Raw genomic sequence first — 16,525 nt, 5'->3', positions numbered from 1 at the left:
TGGCGGAGCAACTCGGAGGATGGAGAGACTACAGGTGAGGCCACGGGGTGCAAGGGCATATGGTTCGGGCTGCCGCTGGCAGGAGGTTTCCGGGGTGGAGTGGTTACAGACAGAGAGTGGAGCATGAGGCCCCCCAAAGTGCAGGGAAATGGTTTGAAACTGGCACTGAAAATCCAATCCCAGCAGTGCAGGGGCACACAATTGGGGAAGGACTAATAGTTTGAACTCTGTGAACGTGATGCCCTGGACTTTCAGGGTCACCACGCAGTACCCCTTTACCCCAGTCAAGTGCGATCTGGTCACCAATGAAATTCTTTGTGCAGTGGGGAGAATGACCAGTCTGCAACGGTGGGCCAGGTTTGGGCGGATAAAACTGTCAGTTGACTCCGAGTCAAATAAGCAATTGGTGTAGTGTCCATGCACTTTAATCAGTTCCATTGCTTTTATGAGGGGATGGGGGAAGTCCTGGTCGAGGGTTATTGATACAGTGACTTGTAATGGGGACAGTGGAGTCCTGCATGATGATGTCACACAACTTGTGTGTGATGATGTCACATAAACAGTTGGGCCTGAAAAGACAGTGTCGAGGAGTTGGTGTTGCTGCCTGCAGCCAATAGTAAGTGTTGGGGGTCGCTACTTGCTGTTAGCAGTGGGGCGGTCAGCGGTGGCGGGTCCTTGGTCAGCAGCATCGGGTCCCCGGTTGGCAGCATCGGTGGGTACTGGGTCAGCAGCATTGGTCGTGGCAGCGTGTTTCCGGTCGACAGTGGCGGCGGGTACCTGGTCAGCTGCCTCGATGGCGGCGGGTTCCCAGTCAGCAGCGGCAGTGGGTCCCTGGTCAGCAGCGGAGGCTGGTCCCCGGTCGGCAGCGACGGCAGCGGGTCCATGGTCGGCGACGGTGGCGGCGGGTTCCCGGTCGGAGGCGGCAGCGGGCATTGAGGTTGGAGCTGGGGTCTGGTCGGATGTTGCTTCATAAGGTAGGGTGAATGTCATTGCAGCAAGGGTGGGTTGTACCTTGCAGGCTTGGCGTCTGCCCCATGATGTCAGGTGCTGTGGCGCAGTGGATTCCTCACTCTCATTGGATGAGAGCTCTGAGGAAGAAGTGTTTGAAATGGAGAGTGGCAATTGGGCTTCACACGAGGCACTGTGTTTGACGGTGGCGAATTTGAATCGACAGACTGCAGCAAGGTGGCCGCTTTTAAGGCACTTCTGGCACCTGGCTTTTCTCATCGGGCACTGGGACCTGCTGTGCTTGTTCCTCCCACAGAATTAACACTTTGGGGTTGCATCGGGCAGTGTAACTGCAGCAGTAGGGTAGAGGGAGGGCATCCTACTCACATCAGAGTGTGTGGTCCAGCCCCGAGATTACATGTCCATACTAAAGACCACAGCCTCCATCATCTCTGCGATCCGGATCACGTCCTTTAGGTTTTCTCACCTGTGCTCTACTAGGCGCTGCCTCACCTCATTCGATCAAACCCCGGCCACATAGGCATCACGAATCAGATCATCTGTGGTCTCCACAGCAGTTCTGACTGTGCAGGCACAGTCCCTGCACATTGCCCTTACTGCCTGAATATAAGTTCTACAGGACTCACCGGGCTGTTGCCTCCTTGTAGCAAGCTTGTACTGAGCTTAGACCCTGTTCACCGGTTGCTCATAGAGCCCTTTCAGCACCTTCATGGTCATGTCCTGGACACTCTGGTAGACTCTTGGGGACACCATAGTCATCAATATTAGTAGTCGATGGTTGTCCTCTATCACTGCAGGGTCAGAGAGCTGTAACTATGTTTTGCAGCATCTCACCCAGTGCTTAAAGTCATTCAAGGCTGTAGCTTACTGTGGGTCGATGTCGAGGCATTCCAGTCGTAGCATACGCTCCATCCCTTCAAATTTTATTTTAGTTAATAAAATTGTAATGCGCATCGAAAGAACCAAAGACTTGTTGATCCAAACCAAAGCTTTTATTAACCAAAAGACTGGAGCACATCACAGGTAGGTCGACCAGTCCAGAATGACCTGGTCCGGCTAGGACCAATCCTTTAAGACTTCCCAGTAGGTATGGCTACACTCTCAGCCAATCACAGTCATCCTACACTTTTTTCTTTGGCTTGGCTTCGCGGACGAAGATTTATGGAGGGGGTAAAAAGTCCACGTCAGCTGCAGGCTCGTTTGTGGCTGACCAGTCCGATGCGGGACAGGCAGACACGATTGCAGCGGTTGCAAGGGAAAATTGGTTGGTTGGGGTTGGGTGTTGGGTTTTTCCTCCTTTGCCTTTTGTCAGTGAGGTGGGCTCTGCGGTCTTCTTCAAAGGAGGCTGCTGCCCGCCAAACTGTGAGGCGCCAAGATGCACGGTTTGAGGCGTTATCAGCCCACTGGCGGTGGTCAATGTGGCAGGCACCAAGAGATTTCTTTAGGCAGTCCTTGTACCTTTTCTTTGGTGCACCTCTGTCACGGTGGCCAGTGGAGAGCTCGCCATATAATACGATCTTGGGAAGGCGATGGTCCTCCATTCTGGAGACGTGACCCATCCAGCGCAGCTGGATCTTCAGCAGCGTGGACTCGATGCTGTCGACCTCTGCCATCTCGAGTACCTCGACGTTAGGGGTGTGAGCGCTCCAATGGATGTTGAGGATGGAGCGGAGACAACGCTGGTGGAAGCGTTCTAGGAGCCGTAGGTGGTGCCGGTAGAGGACCCATGATTCGGAGCCGAACAGGAGTGTGGGTATGACAACGGCTCTGTATACGCTTATCTTTGTGAGGTTTTTCAGTTGGTTGTTTTTCCAGACTCTTTTGTGTAGTCTTCCAAAGGCGCTATTTGCCTTGGCGAGTCTGTTGTCTATCTCATTGTCGATCCTTGCATCTGATGAAATGGTGCAGCCGAGATAGATAAACTGGTTGACCGTTTTGAGTTTTGTGTGCCCGATGGAGATGTGGGGGGGCTGGTAGTCATGGTGGGGAGCTGGCTGATGGAGGACCTCAGTTTTCTTCAGGCTGACTTCCAGGCCAAACATTTTGGCAGTTTCCGCAAAGCAGGACGTCAAGCGCTGAAGAGCTGGCTCTGAATGGGCAACTAAAGCGGCATCATCTGCAAAGAGTAGTTCACGGACAAGTTTCTCTTGTGTCTTGGTGTGAGCTTGCAGGCGCCTCAGATTGAAGAGACTGCCATCCGTGCGGTACCGGATGTAAACAGCGTCTTCATTGTTGGGGTCTTTCATGGCTTGGTTCAGCATCATGCTGAAGAAGATTGAAAAGAGGGTTGGTGCGAGAACACAGCCTTGCTTCACGCCATTGTTAATGGAGAAGGGTTCAGAGAGCTCATTGCTGTATCTGACCCGACCTTGTTGGTTTTCGTGCAGTTGGATAATCATGTTGAGGAACTTTGGGGGCAGTCGTGGGTCAATATTGTGTTTAAGAGGGAGCTGAACACACAGCTCTGAGCTGTGCCAGTGCCATTCATGAAGGTAGTCCATGTTTTGCTACTGACCCAGACAGACTGTGGTCTTTGCGTTAGGAAGTCCAGAACCCAGTTACAGAGAGGAGTTTTAAGTACCAGTGGGGACAGCTTCTCCACCAGCCTCTGGGAAATTATCATATTAAATGCTGAGCTAAAGTCAATCAACAGCAGCCTGGCTTATGAGGTGCCGTTCTCCAGGAAGGTTAGGACAGAGTGAAGGGACAAGGCTACAGCATCATTAGTAGAACTGTTTCTTCTCTAGCTAATTGAAATAGGTCCAGCTTCTCTGGGAGGTGTGCTTTAAAACCATATAACCATTTACAGCACAGAAACAGGCCAGTTGGACCCTACTAGTCCATGCTAATCATCATCTCCCACCTTGTCACACTGATCCGCATTTAGTCCATAACCCTCTACATCTCTCCAGTCCATATAAATATCTAACCTATCCTTCAATATTAACATCGATCTTGCTTCTACCACCACTGACTGAAGTTCATTCCATACCACCTCCATCACCTCTGCATGAAGAAATTCCCCCTTACATTTTCCTTATACTTTTCCCCTTTTACTCTCAATCCATGCCCTCTTGTTTGAATCTCCACCGCTCTCGGTGGAAAAATCCTATCCACATTGACTCTATCCAGCCCCCTTATAAATTTGAATACCTCTATCAAATCACCCCTCAACCTTCTACTTTCCAGGGAATAAAGTCCCAGCCTGCTCAACTGTTCCCTATAACTCAAACCCTGAAACCCTTGCAACATTCTCGTAAATATTCTCTGCACACTCTCTATAATGTTTATATACTTCCTGTAATTCAATGACTAAAACTGCACACAATATTCCAAATTTGGCCTCACCAATGTCTTATACAATTTCAACATAACATCCCAACTCCTGTGTTCTATACTCTGATTTGTGAAGGCCAACATATTAAATGCTTCCTTCACCACCCTATCCACATGTGATTCAACTCACAGAGAATTATGTAACATGACTCCTAAATTTATTTGTTCTACTACACTCCTCAATTGTCTACCATTTAACATGTATGTCTGATTTTGATTAGTCCTACCAAAATGTAGCACCTCACAATTATCACTATTAAACTACATCTGCCATCTTTCAGCCCACTCTTCTAACTGTTCTGTAATCTTTGATAATCTTCCTCACTGTCCACAATACCACCAACCTTTGTATCATCTGCAAATTTACTAATCCAATTTGCCACCCAATCATTAATATATTTGATAAACAGCAGTGGACCTATTACCAATCCCTGAGACACTCCACTCGACACTGGCCTGCAATTCATCAAACAATTTTCCACCACTACTCTTTGGCATCTGACATCCAACCATTGTTGAATCAATTTCACTATTTCATCAGTAATATCTAATGTTTCCACCTTCCTTACTAACCTCTTATGTCTTCTTTTCTTCTTTGGCTTGGCTTCGCGGACGAAGATTTATGTTCAACCTTGTTAAAAGCCTTATCTTAACATTCATATAGACAACATCCACTGCCTTCTCATCATCAACCTTTTTAGTAAACCCCCCTCGCAAAACTCTATAAAATTTGTTAGACATGATCTACCACGTGAAAAAAAAATGATTCTGACTACTCCGAATCAATCTCAATTAGTTGTATATACCATCTCTAAGAATACTTTCCATTAATTTACCCACTACTGTCATCAGACTTACAGGCCTATAATTACCAAGTTTACTTTTGGATGCTTTTTTGAACAACAGAACCACATGAGCCACCTTTCACTCCTCTGGCATTTCCCCCATGGTAGTAACATTTTAAATGTTCACTAGCATCCCTCACGGTCTGAGTGAATATTTTGTCAGGACCTGGATATTTATCCATCTTGATCTTTTTCAATATAGGCAAAACTACCTCCTCATTAATTTTTATATTATCCATGAGCTCCTTACCATATTTCTTCACTTCATCTGGCTTAATATTCTTTTCCTTAGTGAATACTGAGGAAAATAAATCATTCAAAATTTTACCCATCTCTTCTGGCTTCTTATGGAGCCTACCCCCTCATCTTCAAGGGGTCCAATCTTATCCCTCACTATTCTTTTACTTTTAATGTACCTATAGAAACCCTTTGAATTTATTTTTACTTTTTCTGCCAAAACAGCTTCATATCTCCTTTTAGCCTTTCTAATTTCCTTCTTAAGATTGTTTTTACACTCCTTATATTCCCCAAGCAGTTTATCCCTTCCCCTGCTTTATATCGCTGTTGTACACATCCCTCTTCCTCCAAACCAAATTCCGAATATATTATGAAAACCAAGGTTCCCCACAGGTTCCCTTTCCTTTAATCCTCACAGTGTTATACCAACTCTGCACTCTCAGAACTTCTCCTTTGAATATCCTCCATTTATCAGCAACATTCTTCCCTGTAAATATCTTAACCAATCCACACCCTCCGAATATTTTCGCATCCTATTGAAATTTCCTTTCTTCCAATCAAGTATCTCAACTATTGGCCCACCTCTATTCGTTTCCATTACTCACCTAAAACTAATGGTATTCTGATTACTAGACCCAAAATGTTCCGCAACACAAACCTCTGAAACCTGACCTACCTCGTTTCCTAATAGGAGATCCAATACCGCTCCTTCTCGAGTTGGTTCTTCTACATTCTGATTCAGAAAATCTTCCTGAACACACTTAACAAACTCTACCCAATCCAGCCCTCTTATTGTATGGGTGTCCCAGTTAATGTTTGGAAAGTTGAAATCTCCCACAACTACCACCTTTTATTTATTACACATATACACAATTTCCTTAAAAATTTGCTCCTCTAATTTCCTCAGCCCATTTGCGTTCCATCACCAGATACTTGAAGCATTTCGTAATCGTGAGGGTTAGTGTCATGAGGCATTAGTCATTGAAGTGGGTTATTGTCGACCTCTTTGGTACTGGGCTAATGGTGACTGACTTGAAACAAATGGGGACAATGGACTGCTGCAGTAAAGATATTCATAAAGACCTCCATCAATTAGTCTGTGCATTCACTCTCTACCACTGCTTTTTGGGGTTCACTTTGGATAGCATTTTCTTCACTTTTTCTGTGGCTGTGAAGGGGGCACATTCATTAGGGAGACATGGAGCTTTCTTTGGCGTCATTTTGTTCTTTTTTTTGAATATTTTATTTTTCAAATTTACAAATCAAACAAATCATATAAATCCAACAATACAAATAACAACAATCCTTCTTGTTGACTAATAATTGTAAATGACTCCCCTCCCTCCATCCCTTGAATAAAAATAAAAATAAAATATTCGTATGGAGTCCAGAGGACCCCAAAACCCAGCAGCAATAGATATGCATCCCAATGCAGGGTTACCTAAACAAAAGTAGTTTTTTTAATTATAATTGAACAAGAAAACAGAATTAAACTTTAACTTATTACCTAACCTACCTAACCTACTTAATCGCTGCTCTAATACTAAGCACAGGTGTGTGTAATGTATATTTAAGATTAGAAATGTTCTTTGGATCACAGTCCAATCTAACTGGTTGCAGGCAATTCTTGTTCTGTACATAGAAGTTAGCATTAACTTTGGTGCTTAACAGGCAAATGGTTACCACTAAGGAGGGCTCTTGCTGGTTTTCAGAGAGTGATTCCTTTTGTTCTGGGACATCGACATCTGATTCCTTTCCTATCAGTCTTGCTGATGAAACTTTCCCCCTTCAGAGTTCTCCAGATGTTCCTCTTTCTTTCGGGTCACCTCAGGCAGCTAGTCTTCTCTTTTGACCAGACAGCCTTCCAAAGGTTTGCCAGCTTTGTCCTTCTGGAACAGAGTTATTTGTCTCTCCTCTCTATTTCACTCCTTCCCTCTCTGACAGCAAAACTGTTCTGAGTCTGCCTGTAAAATTCACATGCTCTCCCAGGCCAGCTGTATTCTGCAACTTCATTGCTCTTTCTGCAAAAAGCACTCTGCAAAAGTCATGCAAAAATTCTGTGTTTTGAAATGTGTGTGTGCAAGCTGCTCTAGCACACACTTCATCCCAAGCCATCTCAAAATACTCTGTCACATATTAAAGTAGGAATGAAAAATCACAGAAATAATAATGAAGAAGAAGAAGAAGAAGATGATGATGATCTCCCAGGCACCTTCACCAAAAATCACCTAACTTCTCTTGATCAAAAGGGGGGGGGTGTAAAAGTAGAAGGGGCCAGGTCGAGGGGGGAAACATTTAAAGAATAATCCCTATATGTTGTAGGTATGGCATCCAAATATCCATAAAGATGTCATACTTATTCCTCAGATTTTAAGAAATTTTCTCCAGGGTGGAACAGTTTTGAATTTCCACATTCCAACCTGCCAAACCTAAATGGGAATTAGACTTCCAAGTAACCAATATATTGGCCACTGCCAATGTGATCTTAACAAATTGTGATTGATATTTTTACAGCTTCATTGTAAGTTTTAAGTCTGTAACATTTCCTAACAAGAATAATTCTGGGATCTGTGGAAATTGTTTCCCAGTAATTTGTTCTAGAACATCACCCAGATTTACGCATAATTCTCACTTTGGGACACGTCCAGGTTGAATGTAAAAATGTTCCTACCTCACTTCCTCATCTAAAGAATTGATCTGAAATTTCTGATTTAAATCTGTTCAACTTTAACGGCGTGAAGGACAGCTGATGCAAGAAATTACATTGGACCAGTCTATATCTTACATAAATAATATTTATCAGGCTGCCTCCATACCAGTCAAACCAGCATTGTTCTCCAATTATTATATTTAAGTCGGATTCTCAACTTTCCTTGACCTGTGTAGCCCCTGTTTTGGGGGCTTCTTTTCGAAACAGAGGATAGATAGCTGATTTTTTTTTTTGTGTTCCCTTTTCGAACAAGTGTTTCCAGTTCACTGTGGGACCCTATTTGTCACTTTAAAAAAGATCTTAATTGAAGATAGTTGAGGAAATTGTTATTCAATAAACCATATTCATTTTTTAGGATGATCAAACATCATAAATTTTCTTTGATCAAAACAGACCTTGATACACCTGATCCCTCTATGGAACCAGGTGCCCAGGATCTTATTATCTATGATCAATGGTATTGATTGTTATTAAATAGGGGAGTTTTAGTTGACAACCTCACCTTAATCCCACTTTGTTTGTTTGGTTTATACCAGACATTAATTATATGTTTTAATAATGGGGCATTTCTAGTTCCAGATATTAAAATTATATTGCATTTAAAAATAAAGTGCTCTCCTATCATTTCACGTACCTTATGCAGTTCAATTTATTCCCACAAATGCCTATATTCCTCTGTCAAAGAGAGAGGTGATAAATTTGGACTGTGCTGCCCAGTAATATTTTTAATCAATCTGGGAGTCAAAGTCTTTCCATATCATAATCCCTTGTTCATTTTTCCATAGAAACTCTTGCTACTTTATAATGCCAAAGGAATATCCAAATGTATTTATTTAAATCTTGAAAAAAAAATCTTTGTGGTAATGGTATGGGTAATGATTGAAAAGGCTATTGGAGTCTTGGCAACACATTCATTTTTACATAATTAAACATTCCTACCAAAGTTATTGGCAGGTTTTTCCATCTGTTGAAGTCTTCTTCCATTTTCCTCAGCATGGCAGTATAATTTAATTGATATGAATTTACCAAATTGTTTTCAATCCTAACTCCTAAATATTTTATCCCATTAATTTTCCTATAATTTTCTCATTTTGTCAGATAAATTAAGACATCACCAGCAAACAGGTTGATCTTGTGTTCTTCTTGATTAACCCTGAAACCTTTAATGTCTGGACCTTGATGTATGGCTTCAGCCAGCAGTTTAATATAAAAATGAATAGACCAGGAGATAATGGCATCCTTGCCAACTAGATATGGTTAATGGGAATGCTGAAGAAATTTGGCCATTGGTCACAACTTTATCCCTTGGCTCATCACCCAATTTATAAAATTGTCCCCTCATCCAAATCTTTCTGATACTTTAAATAAATGATCCCATTCTAGTCTATCAAAGACTTTTCTCCACATCCAAGGCCACACCCACACTTAATTTTCCCCTCTCCTGAGTCAGATGTATAATACTAAACAGTCTGCTTATATTATCTGCAGGCTGTCTCTCTGCCAAGACCTTGATTGATCTTTATTTGTTAATTTTGATAAATTTTTGACAATCTATTGCCAAGGCTTTGGCAATTATCTTATAGTTTGTATTTAATAATTAAATTGGCCTATATGATGATGAATTCATTTTGATCCATCTTTTTTTTAGGAATCCCCATTATTATTACTGTTGAAAGAGATTCTGGGACAGTATTGGTTTCAGCTGCCAGGTTTAATACCCCCATAAAAAGGGGTATCAAAGAATCTTTAAATTGGTTATAAAACTCAGGTAGGAAGCCATCTTCTCCCGGAGACTTGTTAAATTGTAATGAACCTGGTGCTTCCCTTATTTGAATATCAGTTAAGGGAGAGTTTAATCCCCCCCCCCACCCCCTGTTCTTCAAGATCTAAATTTGGAAGATCTAATCTTGACAGGAAATCTATTTTATTTAAGATCCTCTTAGAATTCTGATTTTATATAATCCTCCGTAAAATTGCTTTGAAGCCTCATTTATGTCTTGTAGTTTATAAAATATCCTGTCACAATCCATTTTAACTTTATTAATTGTCCTCAAGACCTGTTCTATTTTTAACTGCCAGGAGAGGGCACTTTCCCCTAATTCATAATACCTTTGTTTTATTCTAAGTATTGTTTTTTTATTCTTATTTGGCATGTTTTTAAGGTATTATACTAGTTTTTTTTTATTGACCAATATCTGATATTTTTCCTTTAAATCCAATTTAGTCCTTTACTAATTGGTTTAACTTCTGTTCCAATTCATCAACATCCTTTATATACTCTTTCTTAATCCTTGAACTATAACCAATTACCTAGCCTCTTAAATATGCCTTAAGAGTATCACATATAATACATTTATCAGTAATGGAATCACAGTTGGTATTGCAGAACTTTTCAACTTCTGTTTTGATAAAGTTACAAAACTCCATTTTTTTCAATAGCAATGGATTAAGGAACCATCTATATACCAACTTTTGTTTATCTGGCATTGAAATTGTTAATTTTAGAGGTGAATGATCTGATAAAAATCTAGTCATATATTCAACTTTGATGATCCAACCCTCCAGTTGGGCTGCTGACAAAAATAAATCTGTACCATCGAAGGAATCACATAATCTTGAATAAAAGGAATAATCCCATTCCCTTGAATAGAGTCTTTAAATTCAACTCCCTCATCAATGATAAGCAGTTTTATGACATTTAAAACATAATTATGAAGAAATTAAATAAAAATATTTTCAATTTTTGAGGTGTTAAGTATAATTGATGTAAAATATTGTATTGCACTAATTTATATCTTACATGAATAATTTTATCCATATTATCTTTACGTAACATTTTCTAATCATCTTGATCTATTGTTCTACCTAAATCATTTTCCTACTTTAATCTTGATTTATGAATATCTAATTAAGGCATTTTTCTTTGAGGTAATTTATACACTTCTGAAATAAATTTATTAATACCTCCTTTAGTAAGTAAAATTTCTCACTCAGGTAATCTTAAACTTTGACCTAATTTATCAATTAAAACATGCTTTAACTTGATAATAACCAAAAAAAGGAATTATTTAGAACATTATATTTTTCTTTCATTCAGTTTCAAAACAATGTTCAATTGTTCTAATCCCCATTTGACTCCATATTAAAAAAAAAGATTATTAATAGTAATAGGAAAAGGTTATTTTGATATCATAGTTTTACGTGAAATCTTGCCTTTCCCACCTATCTCTATTTTATTCTGTAATTCAATTAAATGTTTCAATATAGATGGGTCATTTTAGACAATGAATATGTTTTAGATGTCATAAATAGACAGGTTCTTTTTTTCATTCGACTTGGCAATGCAGTAAGGTTAAACCATTTCAGATACAAATTAGACTATTTTTAGAGAAAGTGTAAAAGGTTAATCTTTCAATGTTTTCAAGGTTAACTATGTATTGTATTGAATCTTTATGATTGGCTTTAGCAATTTCTAGGAAGTGTGTAGTGTGACAGAATATATAGAGGTGTTTGGGAGATAACTAACAAATCTTTAATTCGAACAAACCTTTGCCAATTTATCTCCCAAACACCTCTATATACTCTGTCACAATAGCTATTATTTGGAAGTCTCATACAGACTTAGGGATGCAACATTAGCGTACTGTATTCCTCTTGAAAAAATAAAGAAAAAAACACTTTCTTTTGAAAGTATGGAGCCCATATTTACAACAAGTTGGTTTGAAAATTTAAACTCTCAATAGCTCGTCCTGATGGTGGTCCTCTGTTCCATGGCAGTTGTTCAGAATTTATTTATTCATTGATAATCTCTTTGTTTCTTTCTTCCCTTCTTTGGGGTGTTTGAGAGGGAGGTGGAGGGTGGGGAAAGGTGGGGCTGGTAGGGAGGGAGGGATAGATTGTTTATATACCACATGTATTGCCTTATATTCATAACTCATTATTAATTGAATGCATTGTGGCGCTTGCAGGAGCTGGAGGAAATAACTGCTGTCACACGGATGGTCATTAATGACTGTTTTTATTCCAATTCAGCACGCCCCTTTAAGGGCAGCATGAGCTCAGTCACCTGGTGCATTGTGACGTCATAATCGCTGCCCAGGGTCCGCGCTGGAAGGGATGCTGGAGTCAGAGGGAAACCTCTGATGACTCCATTTCCCCATGGCTGCCCCGTCACATGGCGATACAAACGGGGCCAGTCTGCAATGAGGATGTGCACTGCCACACAACACCCCAACCTCCCCCCCAGAACTGACTACACGTTCTGTTGCTTTGGTGGTTGGTCCCGGTGCTTGGTCATGGTCATCTGCATCAGCTGTGACATTCAAATGAGAAACTTTTAAGCTGTCCACAGTAAACAGTTCTTCCCTGCCCCCCACATCTAAAGCGAAAGTTCCACCCGATCACCAGAGAATCTTGTACGGCCCTTCATGTCGGCAATGCAACAGTGCCTTCTGTGGTCCCCTCCAGATAACATTAATTGCGCCATGCCCAGTTCTTTCGGTCGATGGGAAGGTCGGGTGCTGTGGTGCGATGGGGGCAGCAGATTTAGGTTTCCAGTCATTTATGGAGGTCTGCAAGCCGCTCACTTTCATTGTTCATTGTCTCGGCCTCCAGGCCGAAGAATTTGCTTAGCAGGGAGAGTGGCATGCCGTAAACCATTTCTGCAGACGAGGCTTGCAGGTCCTCCTTTGGCACCGTCCTAATCCCAAGGAGAACCCAGGGCAACTCGTCCACCCAGTCGGGGCAGGAAGGTCTTGCCATCAGTGTGGACTTTAGGGGTCAGTGGATCTTCTCTGTTAACCCGTTTTGTCTGTAAATGGTAGGCCGTGGTGTGGTGCAGTGTTACCCTTAAAAGCCTTGCCAGCTGCAACCATAGTGCAGATGTAAATTGGGTGCCTCTCTCAATTGTGATGTGTGCTGGCATGCTGAAACGAATGATCCACTGGCTGACCAGGGCTCTAGCACAAGGCTCCGCTGACGCCTCATGGACCGGGGTGGCTTCCGACCACCTGGTTGCTCTGTCCACTAAGGTAAACAGGTATCGCAACTCCCTCAACACTGGCAAGGGTCCCACGACATGCACGTGGATATGTTGGAATCTCTGCATTGCCGAGTCTAAACCGAGGCCTGCGTGTGCCTGTGGACTTGACGTCTGGTACCTGATGCAGTTGTGGGTTAGTGCTGCCACCTTTTACTTGAGGCCATGCCAGATGAATTGCTGCACCACCATACCCATGGTAGTCTTTACTGAGGAGTGGTCAAGATCGTGGATAGAGATGACCTCCCTTGCCTTCCACTCCTGAGGGACTACTGGGCGTGGTGAGCCAGTGGAGGTGTCACAGAGCAGCAGCTGGGCAGAGTCAGGAAGCTGGATATCCTTGAGCTGGAGATCTGAGGTGGCGGTCCGGAGAGCTTGAATTTAGGCATCGTGCTGCTGAGCCTGCACTAGTTGCACATAGTCGAGGCCAGGATCTAACGCGCTGATGGCCAGGCGGGAGAGCACATCTGTGACTACATTGTTCTTGCCCACCCAGTGCCAGATGTCTGTAGTGAAATCAGACACTTAGGACAGGTGGCACTGTTGCCTGGCCAACCACAGATTCTTGGCATTAGCCAGTTCTTGGGCGAGGGGCTTGTGATCGGTAAAAACGGTGAAAGTTCTGCCCTCCAAGAAGTATTGGAAGTAGCGGATGACCAGGTACAACTCCAGGAGCTCCCAGTCGAATGCAGTGTATTTAAGATCCAGCGGCCGCAACTGCTTACTGAAAAAGGCAAGTGGGCACCACTGCCCATCTAGCCACTGTTCCAGAACTCCCCCGACTGCCTTGGCAGAAGCGTCAACTGAGAGTGCCGTATGTGCTTCCTGGCGCGGGCACCAACAAATTTGCCTCTGCAAAGGCCTGTTTCATTGCAGTGAAGGCCTCGTCTCCCTCCTCTGACCAGGCCAGGGTCTTCTTTTACATCGCGATCAGCACAAAAAGAGGGTGTATGATGCGAGCGGCGTTGGGGATGAATCTATGGTAAAAATTTACCATTCCCACAAATTTCTGCTGGTCCTTGAGAGAGGAGGGTTTGGGAAAATGCTGGACAGTTGCCACTTTCTCCAGTGCCGGAGCTGCCCCAGATGCTGAGATGCTGTGCCCCAGGAACTGCAATGTCTGTTTCCCAAACTGGCATTTGGCATTGTTAACCGTGAAGCTGAATTCTGCCAGCTGGGCAAACAGGGCACGGAGATGGACCTTGTGCTCTTTGCGACTGCGGCTGGCTACGAGGATGTCATCTAGGTTGATAAAGACAAAGTCCAAATCCCTACCCACTGCGTCCATGAGGCGCTGGAATGTCTGGGCCACGTTTTTCAACTCAAATGGCATCTGGAGGAATTCGAACAAGCCAAAAGGGGTGATAATGGCAGTCTTTCCAACGTCATCCAGGTAGAGTGGTATCCGAGCACCAGATAGACCTTTGAAAAGAACCGCGCACTATGGAGGTTGGCCGCGAAGTCCTGGATATGGGGGACCGGGTACCTGTCTGGAGTCATGGTGTCATTTACCCATCTGTAGTGTCCGTAGGGGCTCCAACCCTCTGATGACTTTGGGATCATGTGCAGTGGTGCCGCCCAGGTGCTGCCCAACCAATTAAACAATCCCCAACTCCTGGAGCCTGGAGAATTCCTCCTTTGCCTGTTTTAGCTTCTCCGGTGGCAGCCGTCTTGCACTGGCATGCAGTGGAGTCCCTTTTGTGGAGATGTGATGGATAGCTCCATGGTGGGGGGAGGCGACATAGAAGCGTGGCTGCAGGATGGCAGAGAACTCACTGAGGATCTCGGCGAACTCGTCTGTAGCGGTGGCTACTGTGTAGATTTTGGGTCTGTCGTCATCCGCCGTGCCCAGGTGCACCGAGCAAAAGGTGTGGGCATTGAGCAGCTTCCTGCCCCTCATGTCCACCAGCAGAACATGAGTCCTTAGGAAGTCAACCCCTAACAGCGCAGTACCCACTGAAGCCAGGACGAATCTCCAAGTGAACATTTCATCCCCGATCTTTATCTGTGCCCTATGGGTGCCATAGGTCTTGACTGCAGAACCATTGACAGCCCACAGGGTTGGACAGAGGGTCTGGGTTGAGTTTCCAGCACTGTAGGGGGGAGGGCACTCAGCTCAGCCCCTGTGTCCACCAGGAACTGGTGGCCCATGGACTTGTCAGTTATGTAAAGGAGGCTGTTCATGTGGCCAACCGAGGCAGCCATCAACGGCGGTTTGCCTGGCCGTACACCTGGAAGTCACAGGACTGGCTGGAATTCACAGGGCTAGCAGCACTTGCGAGCTCTCACTCCCCAATGCTGGTGATAAAGGCACCATGTTGACTGGGTTCCCTCCAGCTTGTGCTTGGGGGTATCCTGTGGACAATGGGGCGCCGGCTTGGAGACTTGGCTGAGGGCTGCCTCATTCTCCTGTTTTGCATGCCAGAGGGCATCTGCCTGGGGTGCAGCCTTACAGGGGTCAGAAAAGTCTTCTTCGGACAGCCTGCTTAAATTCTTGCTTGCCATGAGCAAGTCTCCAGCAGCCAGCAGGCTGTAAGGGTACGCTGACCTGATCTGACTCTGGTGTGTGATGGAATGACTGGCATTATTTTTCTTTTCAATCTTTTTATTAATTTTCAGGATAATTGACATCATTAATAATACAAAGAGATCAGGATTGTACTAATAACTGTTAACATATACAAACACAGAAACCGGGTAATATATGTAAACTGAACCTCCCAACCTCCTAAAAGCCAAACATGAAAATAATCAAATTCTGTTACAAAAATATCCCACTTACTGAAAACAAAAACAAAAAGTGAAAACAAAAGTTGGGCTACAATATTTCATCAGTTAAACAATTATATTATCATTAACTCTGTGTCTTCACATTCAAATAAAAGTTAAAAGGATTCAGAAAGGATCATCTGGCATCATATGAAAATGTTTCTTCAAATTTAACCAAAGGGTCAACAGTACCACTTCTGATATTTTTTCCTATAGTTTGGGAAAACCATTGAAAATAGGTAGATAGGTTAGGATCTTATGACTTAAGTAAAATAAATGGCTATTAAAGTAACAAATGAAATCATGCGACAAGCTGAACAAGTTAAGTGGCCAGAATCCAAAACTGGTCATCCAAAAAGTGCAGTAATAGAATGATGTTTTAGGCCATTAAGCAAAACAGCTGAAATAATACATTTCCTTTGGCAGTCCACATCTCTGACAGCAGGCGAACCAGCTCCATAGGTTATGATTGTGGCAGCGGAGCAGCCACGTCAAAATGGTGACGCCGGGATTGTCTTTTCTGCCGGCCGGGTTGGGTCCGCATGCACATGGGACAAGGTCGTGACATGGTTTCGGACGTGAAAGCAGGTCTTATCCGTGGCCTTATAAGGCGCAACGTGG

At 43.3% G+C, this 16,525-nt stretch overlaps 1 long non-coding RNA gene across 1 annotated transcript in view; it reads left to right on the top strand.

Annotated features, from left to right (window-relative positions):
* The first annotated feature begins 569 nt into the window (after positions 1–569).
* LOC138740123 (uncharacterized) overlaps positions 570–16,525 on the top strand; it is a 54,004-nt gene continuing 38,048 nt past the window's right edge. Inside the window, exon 1 of the long non-coding RNA XR_011342707.1 lies at positions 570–616. This is a non-coding gene — a long non-coding RNA (uncharacterized lncRNA). The remainder of the gene's footprint in view (positions 617–16,525) is intronic.

This window comes from Narcine bancroftii, chromosome 1 (genome assembly GCF_036971445.1).
Source record: "Narcine bancroftii isolate sNarBan1 chromosome 1, sNarBan1.hap1, whole genome shotgun sequence".
Lineage (NCBI taxonomy): Eukaryota > Metazoa > Chordata > Chondrichthyes > Torpediniformes > Narcinidae > Narcine > Narcine bancroftii.
This window is presented reverse-complemented; position numbering and strand designations above follow the sequence as displayed.